Genomic DNA, 15,706 nt, shown 5'->3' on the forward strand with positions numbered 1-15,706 from the left:
CTTAATGGGTATTGGCCATCATCATAGGTAGTTGGCTAAAACCAATCCCCAAATCAGGTTTTCTGCACATGTGAGCAAGACTGGCTCTTCTTGTTGACATATTACTAGGGCTCTGTGCATGGTCCTATGAGATCAAAAAGGGAGACAGGCAGAAAGGAAAGAGGGGAAAAAATGAAATTTGGATGAATCAGATATAAAATTTAGTAACTCGGTATGTGAGTTCCTTTATGATTTTCCTTGGCCTTTTTAATGCCTAAGTAAGCCATATACGTTGCCAGATATCATGTCTTCTGGTACTTCTGTGGTATTCCCACAAGCTGGGAAACAAAGTCTCATGAGAAAGCCAAATGTCATATTTTGTTAGGGCTATAAAACACCAGAATGCTGCATAACTATGAAGAAAACATAAAATCATAAGCTTTCCCATTTTTCCATGGTTATTGTCCTCTTTGACAGGGCATATTTCTGAGAGGCTTTTAGTACAAGCCTTTCATGAGACATTTACAAGAGCCCTAATATCAGTTCCCTCTGCCACAGTTTATACTAGCACTTTGCTAAGAAAGCATGTTTCTTCAGCCTCCTAATGATTTTTCGAAGATACTAAGATTTCACAAAGTCCTTATTCCCCAGCAAAATCCTTGTGAGATGCTTGCTGCTTTTGCAAAGAACTGGTCTATCCTAAACTTAGCTGAGAGAAGACTCATTCAGAGCTAATAGGGCAGTTCCAGTGTAGACATTTACCATTTCCTGTAGAGCAAAAAATAGCACCATCTGCTTTAGCTAAAAGTGTATCTTTAAAGCTCCTTAAAAACACCTGAGGACTCATTATACTTGTTGCTGTTACAGGAGCATGTGGATCTGTCCCCCAAGGTGAGTCCTAACATGCTAACGAGTATGGAAAAGGTATGCATTCAAAAAAACTGGAGTTCAAACAGACCCATCATGTGCAAAATAGAGAAGCAACAGAGGTCTCTGTTTTACAACCAGGGACCTGATATAGAAAGAGACTGAATAATTTTCCTCAAATCTTTCAGAATAAGTTACCAGTGGTATAAGAAAAATTCTTATGTGCATCATGAGAAGTAGCTCTGTGGAGATTTATGAGAAACTGGAAATGAAGATTTATCCTTAATTAACATTTTAATTATTATTTTAGCTATCACAGAAACCTGTATTAAGCCTTGCTGAGTAGGTATTGAGAGCCTTGATGTTGTAAGCAAATAGTGATTCACCAGAGTCAGTGAAGGAAAATTCACTGTTCTTGCAAAGAATCCGGTTACAATGAATTTTCTTTTGCAGTGCGAAGGAGAATAGGAAACTTGCAAGTGTGGTTTTCATTGTTAGTTTTTTAAGATATTTGAGTGGAGAAATCTCAGGCTTCTTTCAATGCAGCAAAATGTCAATGTTTCATTGATGTCCCCACAAACATGCAAAGACAAATATTGCTACCCTATTCTCAGAAAACATAGCTGAAGTCTGTATTCTGTGTGTTGTGCAGAGCAACTAGCATTAGATAACCAAAGAGTCCTACTCAGCAATCAGCAACTTTTCCTGAACTGCAGTCATGCATTAGTAGAAGAATAACTTAGTCCTTCTAGGGCTCTGTCTTGCATGGCTGGATTGGCACAGAAGCTCACTCATTCTATGCTAACTTACCGTTGCTTTCAACTCATTCTCAAAATGAACAAAGTAGAAGGTTTCTTTTAAAGACAAAGAAAGGAAAGCAATTTATGCAAGTTGATGTGGAAAGTCCATAGCAGACGACTAGGGATAGACATAATTCCTTAATTACAAAATCATGTTGTCTCATGTTGTTGGGTTAGAGTAGAACAGGAGTCCACACTCTGATGTGAAAAACTCCTGCCACAGCCAGCAATTTTAAGAACAGTTTCTAGCAAAACATTCATTACTATTCTATTTGGTGGCAGTTATGAATGTAGAGAAGCAAATAATTCACACTAGGCACACATTTTTCTTTTCTTTTCATAGTCTGCTTTTAGTTTCCTGCTGACTTTCATGTACCTTTTATGTTGGTTTCTCACACCTCTTCTTACTCACTTGAACTTGGGTGTTTCCAAGTGACACTGCATTGGATCATTATGGCAGCAAGACTTTGGGACTTGACAGCTGTGTAAAGAATGGCAGACAAATAGGAAACTTGCTGTCTTTGTAGTGGTTTATACCTGAAGTGTGCCTGACATGTCTGTCTAATTTCCAAGGGAAAGGCAGAGTATGGTATGGCAGGCGGGCATGGTCACAACAGGTTACGGTGAGGTATGTCATTTCAGAGCATGCAATTTCCTCTTTGAGTCATTTTTCAAGAAAGGATGAATCACTACATCCTCTTCTGTAACTATGGTTCTGTCTCTGCACATCAGTGCCGTGACTGAATTTGAGGTTGATGCACTTTTTTGATGCTAACAGGAGGTGAATATCACACGCTACAGCAGAATGCCTGGCCCCTTTACAAAGTTTGGGGAGGAATGCAAAAGGACATGCAAAGTACATTTGCAACTTCCACAGCTCATCAGTTGTGGAAACTGCTAGGCAAAGAATATAGGATCTTACTAGTGAATAAAGAAATCAAAATAAAATTCCTATCTTGCTTTGTTTTGCTTTAAATTTGACACACCAAGAGCTGAGGAATTCCGTCTCATATCATTGTTCAGGGAACCAGATTCAGACCATGCTAGCCTGCTCTATGAAAAGACAGATTCCTAAATATTAGCAGCATGATTTACTGTTTTCAAGTGTCTCTATTCTCCAGTAAAAGCCCAAATAGTCAGCTCTTTCACTTGGCGGGGTTCTTTTTTGTTTAGATTTTTAAGAATTTTCTGTGTCACTAAAACTCTCTGTGGGGCTGGCAGGTTTGACATCTGACATCCGTTTTTTTTTCAGCATTTCCACAGAAAGGTAGAGCAATTCCCAGTGGCAGCTTCCCAGAGCAGCGGGAATACCTCAGTGGATAGTTCATTTGTTATGCAGCATCTGGGATTCTTTTCAGCATCTCCAATTACTTGCCCGATCCAATTCCCATTAACATAAAGTAAAAGATTCCCATGACTTCAATGGGGACCAGAACTAGATCCTAAACTTCTTTTGACATCAAACATCGGAACAGAAAATGGACAATATTGCTCAGTTTTGTACAGAACAAAACAGAACAGAAAATCTATGTTTATATGCTATAAGGCATATTCAGAATGCAAGTGCCTGCTGTTGCTGAGGATTTTGGTGCTTTGTTTTCTTTGTTTTTTACTGTGTTTGATGTCTAATAGAGTAAAAAAATGTTTAACAGTCTGAGGATCATGAACTCTGCATTGTCATACTGTCTTCCTATGTATGAGGCAGGACTGTATTTGTTAATATTCTGATACCTGTGTGGTAAATGAATGCCAACAGGAAAAGACAGCTCCATTAGAAACAAATGGTTATAATGCAACATCTAATGACAGGTATTTGCAGTGCTTTGAAGGCACCATTTCAATCCAAACTGTGATTATACATTCCCTGCCTCTCGCAGGGGGGTTGGACTAGATGACCTTTAAAGTTCCTTTCCAACCCTAACGATTCTATGCTTCTATGATTCTATGATATTTAGCAATGGTGACTTGTCACTTGTAGATGGAGATACTGGTATTGAGCAAAAATTGTCATAAAAAGCATTAGTTTAACAGCAACCTCGAAGTTGAGGTTGGCTTTTATTAAGTACTGTTTTCTTAACGTATACAACTTCAGTCCTGCTCTGCAGGCAGCTAAAGCTCTGCTGCCTATTGGCAATGTACAGAATCAAAAGCAGTGGCAGAAATACCCATTTTATAATTTCCTTGGGACACAAGCAATGTGATCACTATAAAATGGTGCACTTACAAGCTTAACACATGCAGTGTAATTTTGGTTTGATGTACACTATGTAGGAAAAGATTATGTGCATAATGAGAGTGAAGTAATCTACTATTTGAACAGAGAGTGCCTCACCAAGTGAGTTTGCACACTCCCACAGGGATCCTCCGGCGTACAGCTGGGTGAAATAGTTTGCCTAGAGCCTCTTCTTGAGAAAGGCAGAGGATTTTTGCTTGTGTATATATTCAGGTTAATTTCAATGCATTGTTTTCCCCTAGGGAAAACAAAACAAAACAAAAGCAAAAAATAAAAAACACAAACTAAACCCAAACCATTTTGGTAAAGGCTTCTTCTTGTGGATTTTTTTTTTTCTTAAAGTGTTTTGGGGCCTTAAGAAATGTAATAATCTTAAACAAAAATTTGGACTTAAAAGTGCTAGCCCCTATCCTGGAAATGGAAGAGTGCAAATGGGGATCTGGTTGTTCTAAATGAAATCCTGGTCTTGCCTGCTTAGAAGATAAATCATGAATTGGGTTGACTCAAAACATGTTGGGTCTTCTTTTAGCTATTAGGATCCACTCGCTGAACTGAGAAAACAATTTTGTGGCCCAGTTCAGACCAGGTGGCTCTTTCTTTCAACTAGCTTCTAAAAATCTCCTGCTTTACACTGTTCTCTGCACTCTGGTTTTGCTCCACAAGCTGGGACAGAGAAAAAGTCTCTTTCTGTTCCCTTTAGGGCACTTCAGGAGCATCTTGGTTGCAAAAGTCTCCTCCTTTCCTGAGCACACAGTGTATACTTATCTGGGTCCTTTTGTGGGCTGCGCAGCGTGGGAGTAGGTTAGTGTGCTTTTGCTTCTATGTTATGTACTCAAAAATGCAATTAAAGGCTTACATTATTGTATGGAATTCTGTTGGGAAGGTTTTAAAGATAGGGGCCATCTGCAAAATTTAGGTCCAGGCCTGGCTTCACGTTTCAAACATGTGCTAAGTCCAAAGCTGTTTGGAGCAAAAATTTTAGCTCTGCTCTCTCACTGCTCGTTGCCTGTCTCTGTGTGTGACAGTCCATACGGTGTGCGGGTATCTGTGTGCTTGCTTACACCACATCCACGCCTCAGCCCCTCCGTGTGTGTGCAGCGAATTCCTTAAATGCAGAGACAAAGCAGCATTTATTCTTCCTATTATAGCAGCAATTGAGTCATCTTTGCTCTATATGCTGCTTAGTAGGAGGCAGCAGAATCATGGGTTGTCATGCTATGGCAAGACCTGCAAATTGCTCTTGCGGCAAAAGCAACAGGTAGAAAGTTCGCTCAGACAAAAGGGCCCTTCAGAGGCAGGCCTCACGAGCGCCCGTGAAGCGGAGGAGGCGGCAACACGGCGGGAGGCTGAAGCGGGCCCCTCGTGGGCTCTTTCTCCACAGAGGACCACGATGGGCAGCCCAGCCCGGCCGGTGTTTGTTGAAAGGACAGGGCGGCTGCTGTTCGCCCCTTTGCTGTCTCTATCTCGCCTCAGTGGCTGAGACAAAAGCAGGAGGGGACGTGGCGCAGCTGCCTCCCCAAGTATCACCACTTTCAAATTCCACTTCTTATCTCAGCCCTTCTTCCTTGTTGCTAATTACCACCTACTCCAAGATGTCAAGAACATACTCCCAGGAATAAACTGCTAGATAAACAAACCCCAGACAAACATCAAAGCTTAAAACAAACTGATAAGTCCCTTTGATTGATTTTAAGGGTCGGTAGGGAGAGGTGTGTTTGGATTGGAAGGTGCAAATGTTGAGTGGAGCAGCACCTGCTGTCTTGTGATCTGACCAAACCATTTGGCTTGAAAAGGCCAAGAGATAGGGAATCAGAAATCCATTTGGAGTTACAAAAGCAGCAGGGGAGGCTTAGATGAACAAAGGGGCTCTCCAGGCAGGGCCGTGTGCTGCTTTTTGTCAGCTTGGTATCACATTCCCTGCCCCAGCGTGACAGACAAATGCCAGGCCAGATGATGTGATACGATCGGCCTTGTTTGGCTGGGGTCTGTACCTGTATTATATGATGGCAGCAGATGCTGATTCAATATGGGGGCAAGTGCAGAGTAGGTCAGAGCCCAAATGGCTCAGCAAAAATTACTTAAAGGCACCTGCATAAGTTGGCAGGAAGGGTGTTGTTCAGAGCCAGAACAGGCTTGGGACGTGTCTGTGTGTGCATTGAGCACTTGTGAAAGATGCTCAGCTAGAAAATTACACATGTGTACAACAGCAGAGCTCCCAGATCCCTTCACAGAGTCTCAGAGGCTCTCAGTCCCACTCTGCAGAGGCTGTGCTTATCCTGGCTGACGCAGGAATGGGAATCCAGCTTATGCCTATTAAACTGGAGCTTAGTAAAGAAAGCCTACAAAGGGCTAAATACGCCTAAGATCAAAGTGGTATAATTTACTGTGATAAAGCAGGATGCCTTTTCCTCTCTTAAGTCCCAATACTGCAAAAATACTTCCGTGCTCTTAACTGCACACATAAAGTGATGCCACTGTTACTGATGGGCTTTCCACATCCTCAGTTAAGCAAGTAGGATCCAAGAACTCAGACTTCTATCAGCTAATTTATAATGCCTATATCTGTGCCTGAGGGTGCCTAAGGGTGTTTCAAATATTGCAGCATTGGGCTCAGATGGCTCTGTGCCGTTTGTGCTTCAGTGTTGCCTCTAACAGTGACTCTCCATTGAGGAGAGCAATTGCAGTGGAAAGGAAGGTAGCATTACTTGGAATTCTTCTGCTTCGATTGCACTCTGCAGTGTTAGAAGCGAAAAAATGCAGCCTACAAAAAGTTATTTTATTTATTTGCTTTTATGAGTAAAGTAATTTTCTGATTTCATATTAAGGATTGTTAGCTTTGTCCTAGAGTTTTTGATTTTGGGTTTGTTTTGTTTTGTTTTCTTTTGTTTTGTCTTGTTTTGTTTTGTTTTTTTTTCCTGCAATGAGGAAAAAAAACGGAGAAGGCTGTGACTTTCTGGTTATGAATTTGCTGTAACTGATGGAAATCCTAATGTAAAGCTCATGTTTACCAAGCTCAGAAGGTCTGAGAAAATTTTCACATTTCCCCCTGCTATTTCTTGAAGTGAAAGCAAAGGAAATGAGGCTAAGAAACGATGGGTGGATGAAAAAAAGACAGTTCATGTTACTGAAAAATGGAAGTGGGTGGATGTTTTAGAAATACTTGATCAATGTTTGTGAAAACCAGGAGCAATTTCTAGGAAAGGAGTTTACCCTCAGGAATAATAGCAGAAAAACAATTTAAAATAAACTACTGAAATTCTCAACTTGGATTTTCATGGTACAAATCCAATTCTTGGATTATCGCTTACCCACTTACGGATTGGGCGATTCTAAGCTTAGTGAAAAACAAGCGGTGGAGGTTGAATTTCTGCAAATGAGTTTTCAAAACCATATACATTTCAGGACAGAGTGACTGCTCCAGTCCTATTACTGGCATTGCCTACAGTGTTTAAATGGTGTTTCAAGATGCGCCTCTCCACATGAGATAATGATAGATAAAATTCCCAGGCATGCTTCATTTCCCAATGACTTTCCTTGAAACCACTTGGAGCATGTGCGATGATTTTAAAATAACTGAAGAAACATTGATGTACATTGAAGAGATCAAGGAGGGACACTCTCTACTTAAAAGAAATAAAGCAACATCACCTCTCTGTACATTAGACTTTCTGTCTACTGAAATGGCACAGAAGGAAGATCTCTGAGGGCTTTCCAGTGCCAATAAGGATGATTAATAGCTTCAACACTATTTGTTTTAATCTTGAAGGGAGGGAAGTAGGAGGGAACGGGTATGATGATACATAAAGAAACATTATTTCCCAAAGGCAGATTTTATTTCTTTAACAATTTATAAAGCTCCAGAAGTGAAATATCGCTATTTTGGGACTGGTGTTATATATCAATGAGTTTAGCAGCTGCCAGGCTTATACATGTATTTTTACTGTATATACAGTGCAAAGCCCGTTGATTCAACAGTAGTAACAGGCTTTTTTATTGTCATTGTTGCAGTAGATCACCAAATTTGATCTTAGAAGACAGACTATGCACTGAGAAATGTCACAGGCAAGCTTGTACAATAAGCAAAACCAGCTCTGTCTCCACTGATCACTCTGTTAACCACTGCATTTGACTTATTCTGCTCTTTATTCATAGCAGACATTAAAACCACAGTTCTGTTCATTCTACTACCAGCACTAACTATGTAGACATATAAATATGACCAAATAATGAATGTATTGATTAAAATTTTCTTAGAGTCTAGTGAGGGAAGGTGGATGTGTGCATTGGGAAGGGTAGAAAAAACAAATCTTGTGATTCTTACTGTAGTCATACTAGCTCTATAGTCCTCTATAGACTACTTATAGTGAGTATCTGGATTTACAGGAAAGATACGGACAGATTGATTTTAGGTAGAAAATTCAGACACTCGTAGCCATAGCTGTTTTAGTAGAAGACGGGTTCTCAAAGTCAAAGCACAATCATTTAGATAACTCAAAATGGTAAAAATGATTGCCTGCTAATCAAAGGTCACTCCGTGACCTCAGATGGATAACACAAACTCTTTCTGTCTGAATGCTAATAAATCTGAAAACTAAAAGAAGGACAAAACAGAAAGTTTCCTCTTGAGGGAACCTGGGGTAATAAGGTAGATAAGACTTTATTTATCTTCTGGAAAGTAGATATACATGTTTCATTTTGGAGTTTTACATATACAGCAGGAAAGAAACTTTCAGATGGGCTCTGTAGCACCCCCCCACCTTTAAAAGAGGCTCTGTAGTGATTGCCTGTGTTGCCTCTGTTTGCATCCCTAGGAGTGCAGTTGAGGTGAGAAAGGATATAGTTCTACTGAGATACACACACTGTTCTCCTGTGTGTTTTCTCTCCCTTTTGATTCTGTTTTGTTTGAGTTGGAGAAAAATCTAGTTTTCAGCTCTGCAGCTACAGAACCTTTACTGTGAGCAGAATCAGCATATTTTCCTTACCCAAAGACAAAAGAGACAATAGAAAGGCAGTATATACAGTCTGCATTGTTGCAGGCTCAGTGGGGACTTCTGGTATGGGATTGATTATGGGGATACAGAGTGAAGCAGGGCCATATCCTTCTCTGAGAATGTGTTGGGACTCCAGAAAGCTATTGCAGACACTGATGCCTTTTTCATTGCTTTTATTGGGTGCTAGGTCTCTGGGTTTAGCTTGTTATTATAGGATGTTTGTGTATTTATTTGCTTAGAAATAATTTAGTTCAGAGTTTGCTGAAGATTCCACGTGTTCACTTGAGATGCAGCGAGATTCAAAAGCTGAGAATCAAAAGTTTGCTTGATATTGATATCATTGTTGCTCCAGGGCTTTGAAAATTGCTGGTTGTGGCAGTGAAATGGGGAGTAGCTCTACCCATTTCTGCTGGGAGCTTGCAAGGCAGAAGTCTGCTGATTTTTCAGTTCGTAAGAATGTCCGCATAGTTTGCTAATCCCTGGAAGTGGGGAGCCAGCTTTTAACAACAGCAGGAGGGACTGGACCTTTGGTGTTTGCTAGCTCTGAAACTGGGATTTAGCCAGATTATTCTTCATTTCTCACAAAAGGGGAGTCATAGTGCTTGCTGGAGCCAAATGACAGTTGTGGGAGCTGGGACTTCCATTTACTACATACAACAGCAAAGCTAAGAGGAAGCCATGGCTGCCAGATGTTTGTTTTACATAATCCAGAGGATGCAGATGTCTTTCTTCAGCAACAGATGTTCTGTGATATTCTTTAAAGGCTGGTACCTAAGGAACTTTCCCTAGGTTGTGACTATGCATGTCTGAGAGGAAGGGAGCAAGGATCCCTTTTGTCTTGGAAGGTTACCTGAGGAGACAGGTCCTGGAGTAAAAGAATAGCTAGAACTTTGTCCCTCCTACTCCTACCCCAGAGGAAAGTGGGTGGGAGAATAGCTTAAGTGGCAGCTTCCTTCCTGCAACAACCTACATGGAACCTGAAGGAAGTAGTACAGGTTGTAAGGAGGAAGAGCTTGAAAGGAGCATGAGGAAATCGGCCTTTGTGCAGCTGGTGGGCTAATAGTGAAGTGTCTCTGAAATGTAATAAAGACACACTTAAAGAACATGAGCTTTTTTGTATTACTGCCTACTGTGATGTTCTGAAGTTGGTAAGAAAAGAGACACTAGAACTTGAAGTCAAACAAAGCAGTGCCTGCTTACAGAAAAAAATATAAGAGAGACAGATGTTGGGACTGATGGATTTCCAGAAAAAAACTGTCCTTTGCATTCATAGTCTCCAGAAGCATTCATAGTCTCTGTAAAGAGTTCAGGAGAGGAGTTAGAAATGAAACAGTGGAATAAAATGAGTCACACACTGTTACTGTAGTGGATACTCAGCATTCAAAGCCACCTGAAGATGGTGGCTGACAAGGACTATGTCCTCAAACTTGATGAAGTGGAGAGAAACCTAGCTGCAACCTGAAGAAAATGATGGAATATGAATGCTGAAAAAGACAAATGCTTATCCTGCTGACAACAGGGCTACATCAATGACAAAGTGAACAGATTTCTATGAGTGCTTTAGGCTATGTCTATAGCAGTAAAAAAAACAAAGTCAAGCCTTGAGTAGCAGCTGATGATTGTTCAAACACTTCAATTGTTTGCATGGTCTCTGCTATTGCTTTAGTAATATCAACAAACATTTTCCAGATACTCTCTGCATATAGGTTAGGGGACAGCACAAAACAGGGATCTATCTGAATAAGTGATCTGAATGCAGCCACTCTGCTTTGTTGGGAAAATGAGTCTTGCAACCCTACTGTTAGACTAGCATCCAACTCAGACCATAATCTGGAATCCCCTGATGCTGCTAGCAGCTACACGTGAGCCTGCTCATAAATTCATTGGTGTCTGCTCTAAAACTGTTCAGGTTCTCCTCTCTTTTTCTCAATGGATAGAAATCTTTTTCATTTCAGCTATATTTTATAGAGCTATATTTTATAGTCAGGCCCAAAATAATCCAAATGGCTATGGTAAATAGCAGTATTAGGCTGACCAAGTGGAAGTGTCATACAATAAAAATATCCCAAGTCCACAGGCAAGCGTAGGTCATCAATGGGGAACTCAAGAAACAAGAGACTGGAGCTATTAGGAGCACTGAGCTAAAGCAGGGACCCTGTACTAGGAGAAACGATGGTGAGAATATAACTTTCAGCACTTGTTTCATAACAACGATTGGAAAAATGTCCTGTCGCTCCTACCTTTTCACTTGGGAACATTACTGTTAGCTAGGTCCTCTCCTCACTGCTGGCTATGTGGTGAAGGAAAAAAAGGTGCAAAAAAAATGTCACCAAATGATTGCAACTGGATGAACTTTTGACTGGATTCAGCTCTGTGTGGAAAGGCTGTTAGGTCAAAAATTTTATCTTCCACTTTCTCTGGTTTCTTCATCTGAGCTTCACTAGGATGGTCTTGCTCTATCCTTCTCACTCACTCCTTGCCTTTTCAGTCAGCATGTCCCACTGAACAGCATGTGAAAGAACACTGTCAGCTGGTAAAGATCTCACAAGGTGGTGTGGATTTGTATTCTGAGAAAAATGAAGGTACTGAAACTGCTGGTACTTCCTGTTCTCTCTGCTGTTGTACTGATTGCCTTTGTCGATTGCCGCGATTTTGGGGGCTCGATCCTCTAGCACTGTGTATGTGTGAATGCTTGTGGCTTGATCTTAGGCAACAATCATAATTAGAAAAATAGTTTCAATTAGTGCTCACACAGGAATGACAAGTGTGTCTTCCTGTGCAGAAAGCTAGGGAACCGCACATCTTTGTGGACTTTGTTGGACTGTGCTCCAGTGGCTTTCACCCTGGCTTTCACTCAGCATGCAAAGCCAGAGAAAGTATTTATTGGAGGAGGTGGAGAAAGATGCTTCATGGTTAGCTGAAGATAGAAACACATTGGACATGTAGACGGTGAGTTTCATTAGCTCCAGTGAAGGCTGGGCAGAAGGAACTTAGTCCTGCAAAGAGGTAACAATACACCTGTTGAAACAAGCACAGAGAACTGGTGAGAAAACTCGTGCTCCGTATGCTAGACATCTGTTGACTTTTGAGAGACTCCAGCTGCACTCTGAAAAATGTGGAGTGTTTAGGAACTAAAGGGTGGGAAGAAGTTCAGTGATTTATAGGGATGCCTAACTTATCTTTTTAGATTCTGCACATGCTTATCAGAAGCCTGTGAACTCTTGAGACAGTTAGCACATAGTGGGCGTATGGTGAGATACGGAGAAACAGGCATTTGAAGGAGTAAAGAAAAATGTAAATGATATATCAGGCTTTAAGTACTATCAAGCAGAGCAGCCCTGGAACTATGGTGGCTGTGTCTACATAGACACACCTTTAAGCAACTGAAATTGTTCCTTGGGACCAAGCACTACACATTTATGCCCAAGCAAAATCCATCCAAGTGATACTCTAGTGTCAATAGTCTACTTCCCTCTCCCTTAAATGTCTGCAATAAATTACTACAAGTCTTCTGCTTTCAAAATTTAGGGACGATCAAATATATATTGTAAGTCTATAAAAGTAACAGGTCTTTAGGGAAAATAAATAGAGTCATCAAAATTGTTTCAGCTATTGTAAAGCTGCTTTTTTTTTTTTGTTTTCTGTGCCAAGTCAGACAGGGGATAAGGCAGACTGGGCATGTGTAAATGAAAAATAGATGTGTCTGGCTCTCACATGAAAAAAAAGCATAGTGATGCTCTTGTTCAGGACTTATATCTTGTTTAATTTTTAGGTGCACCTGGCACTAGAAGGAGGGATGGCTTGGACTCTGGTATTGAAGGCTGCCCAGTATTCCTGGAGGACTAGACTTTCAAATGCTTATCTCTAGCAGTGCAGAAACAAAGGTCTTTGCGCATGTGGGCACAAGATGAATTTAGGTATCTTTTAGAATTGAAGATCAAGGTAAGGTGCTGTATGGATGCAGTTCATGTGATGTCTTAGAAGGTGGGCTGTGAGCAGAAGTAAAGGAAGCAGGCAACAGTAATTGTCACCAGAGCTCTGATATATAGAAAAAGAGGTATGTTTTTGTACTGGAAAGGATGAAATGGCTGAGATTTTGGAATAAGAAATCCAATTACTTCACCTTTAGGTGCAATATGAACATGTGATATTTTCACAATCATTTAGAAAACAATACAAACAAGCTGATACTAAATACATCAAGCCAACCGTCCTATATAGTTGAAACTACGTTGATCATGAAGGAATTAGTAATGCTTTTGAGCATTTCTGGGAGTGATATACACATATACAGTATATACTATTGTGAATATAAAGCAGCTGGGACATTGGAATAAGAGATAAAATCCCTGAGTATGTTATAATACCTTTCCATCCCTCATGAGACACTTCAAGCAGCCGAAACGAATGTGCTAGAAATGGTGACATGACTCATACTCCAGCATTAACTGCTTCATAATAAAAGACCACAGGATGTTACTTCTTACTATGTAGTGAGTAGTGACTTTGGTGTGCAACACACGTTCTTGAGTGCAGCGGGCCAAGCAATCATACTGTTGGATTGAGGAACAGGTATGAAGGCTTAGATGAAAGTGTTGGTCTTCCAGAGATGAGCCAGGAAACATATTCAATGGTCAGGCATGAAAGGCGTATGTAGAGCAGTAGACACAGTGCAAAGTGCTGGCAGCAGCAGGAGACAGACTACTGTCTAATGACATCCCAGGCAAACACTGTGAAGAGCTCTGTTCATACTGAAGAGCAGGAATTGCATTGTTAGAGTAAATTATAATCAAATTTCTAAAAGCTGGGTTCTCTTTTTAGATGCAATCTTTGTCTTAGAGGGCTATTTTTTTCCACTAGCTATACTACAGTACTTTAAACAGCCAGGAGCCAATGACTGCTGGAAAGACCATAAGCCAGATGACTACTGACTTTCGGCACAGGGAAAGCTGGGCAGAAATGTTGACTCACAGGTGTGTCACTAAATCACTCTGCCAGCCTGAATTGTTCCTCGGGTGATGCAGTCTGAGCGCCACACCTGTCTAAGGGCTGTGCCTGCACAGATGAATAAATGTGAATCCAATTAGTTCATAAAGAGAAAAAGATTGAGAGGGGAGATGACTGAATTTTTCTCAGTATACATACACATGAAAGAAGGAAGCCCCAGTAGAGCTGGTTTAGGTAAAGAACAATACTGGCACAGGAGTAATTGTTCATAAACTGGACATGAATAAATTGAGACTGGAAATTAGGATGAGTTTCTTATTGACACGGAGTAGCAGGGATAGAAAAAGAGGCCTGGAGTAATTCAGTAAGAAGCTCAATCAGCTCAGGAACGGACTACATTGTCTAAGGTTGCAGGATATAGATTCACAGCTCTGGGAGTTCTCTTCTCATCCTACATTCCTCTGTTTCCTAAAAGGGAAGACCAAGGTCTGCATTCATATATACTAATTGTAACTGTCCACAGCTGTAGGTATTCCTGCCAAGACTGGTCTGTAATTGGGATATTTATATGTAGAAATGACCACTTGCCCAGCTATCTTCTGGTTTGTACAACTATGTGGCTTGCACATACAGAAGTGGTTGTGCACTCAAATAGACACGAACCGTGCTGCGTGTATGGAGTCTATGCAAGTTGTTAGCTACTTAAAAATATATTGGAGTGAATAGATTTAAAAACTGTGTCTTCTATAGCTATTAGTTTCATTGCTGAATCCAGCATCTCTAAGCATTAGCATGTGAGATATGGGCATTAATGAACCTATCTGTAACATACTGGCACTACAGAGATAAAACTTCTAGTGATTTTTTTTTAATTTTTATTTTAAAAGACTGTTTGGGGGGAAGTTCTTTCCTAAGACTGACTGCATTACTTCCTAAAAGAAAACATTTTCCAAGATATCGTTATTTTTGTATCAAAGCAGCAGGAGAAATTCTTGATGCTATTCTTTGGGGAAATACAGACTTGACATGCTACTTCAGCTAACCCCAAAGTCATTGGGAGTGAAGACCTCAGAAATCTCATGGGCTCCAGTTCAGCAAAAGACTTTAGCACATCTTTAACATTAAACATGTGGGCTGTGCCTTTGAAGTCAGTAAGTGTACTCACATGCTTTCGTCTGCTGCTGGATTGGGCTTTGGCCACCTGTTTTTTATCTCAGCAGAATAGAGCATCCAGTCATTCCTGATATCCCCTTACTCATGCTAGTGGTTCCTGAGCAGTCAATAGGACCACTGTGCGTATAAGGCTTGCTTGATTCAGATCATGTTAAGCCCAGCAGTAACACTGGAAGTTTCTTACTGTTTAGCATTCTGCTTGAGGTTTTGTTTTTTTTTTTTTTTTTTTTTTCCTTTTGATTGCTAATTCTATTTGAGTTGGGTTGCTCCAGGGATTCCTGCACTCTTCCCCTCCAAAAGCCAGCCAGACTAGTTAATAAACATTCATAATTGCAGGCAGTCCAAGACACAAATTAGATTATCCCTTGTAAATTCATTTATTCACTTGCTCGAGTCAAGCTTCCATTATTTTGTTTTTCTTATATAGAATCATAGAATCATAGAATGGTTAGGGTTGGAAGGGACCTTCAAAGGTCATCTAGTCCAACCCCCCTGCAAGGAGCAGGGACATCCCTGACTAGGTCAGGTTGCTCAGAGCCTCATCCAGCCTGGCCTTGAACTTTTCCAGAGATGGGGCCTCCACCACCTTTCTGGGCAACCTGTTCCAGTGTTCTATAACCCGCATTGTAAAAAATTTTTTCCTAATTTCTAATCTAAATCTACCCCCCTCTATTTTAAAACCATTACCCCTCGTCCTATTGCAACAGGCCCTACTA

Source organism: Chlamydotis macqueenii, chromosome 2 (assembly GCF_036417535.1).
Source record: "Chlamydotis macqueenii isolate bChlMac1 chromosome 2, bChlMac1.mat, whole genome shotgun sequence".
Lineage (NCBI taxonomy): Eukaryota > Metazoa > Chordata > Aves > Otidiformes > Otididae > Chlamydotis > Chlamydotis macqueenii.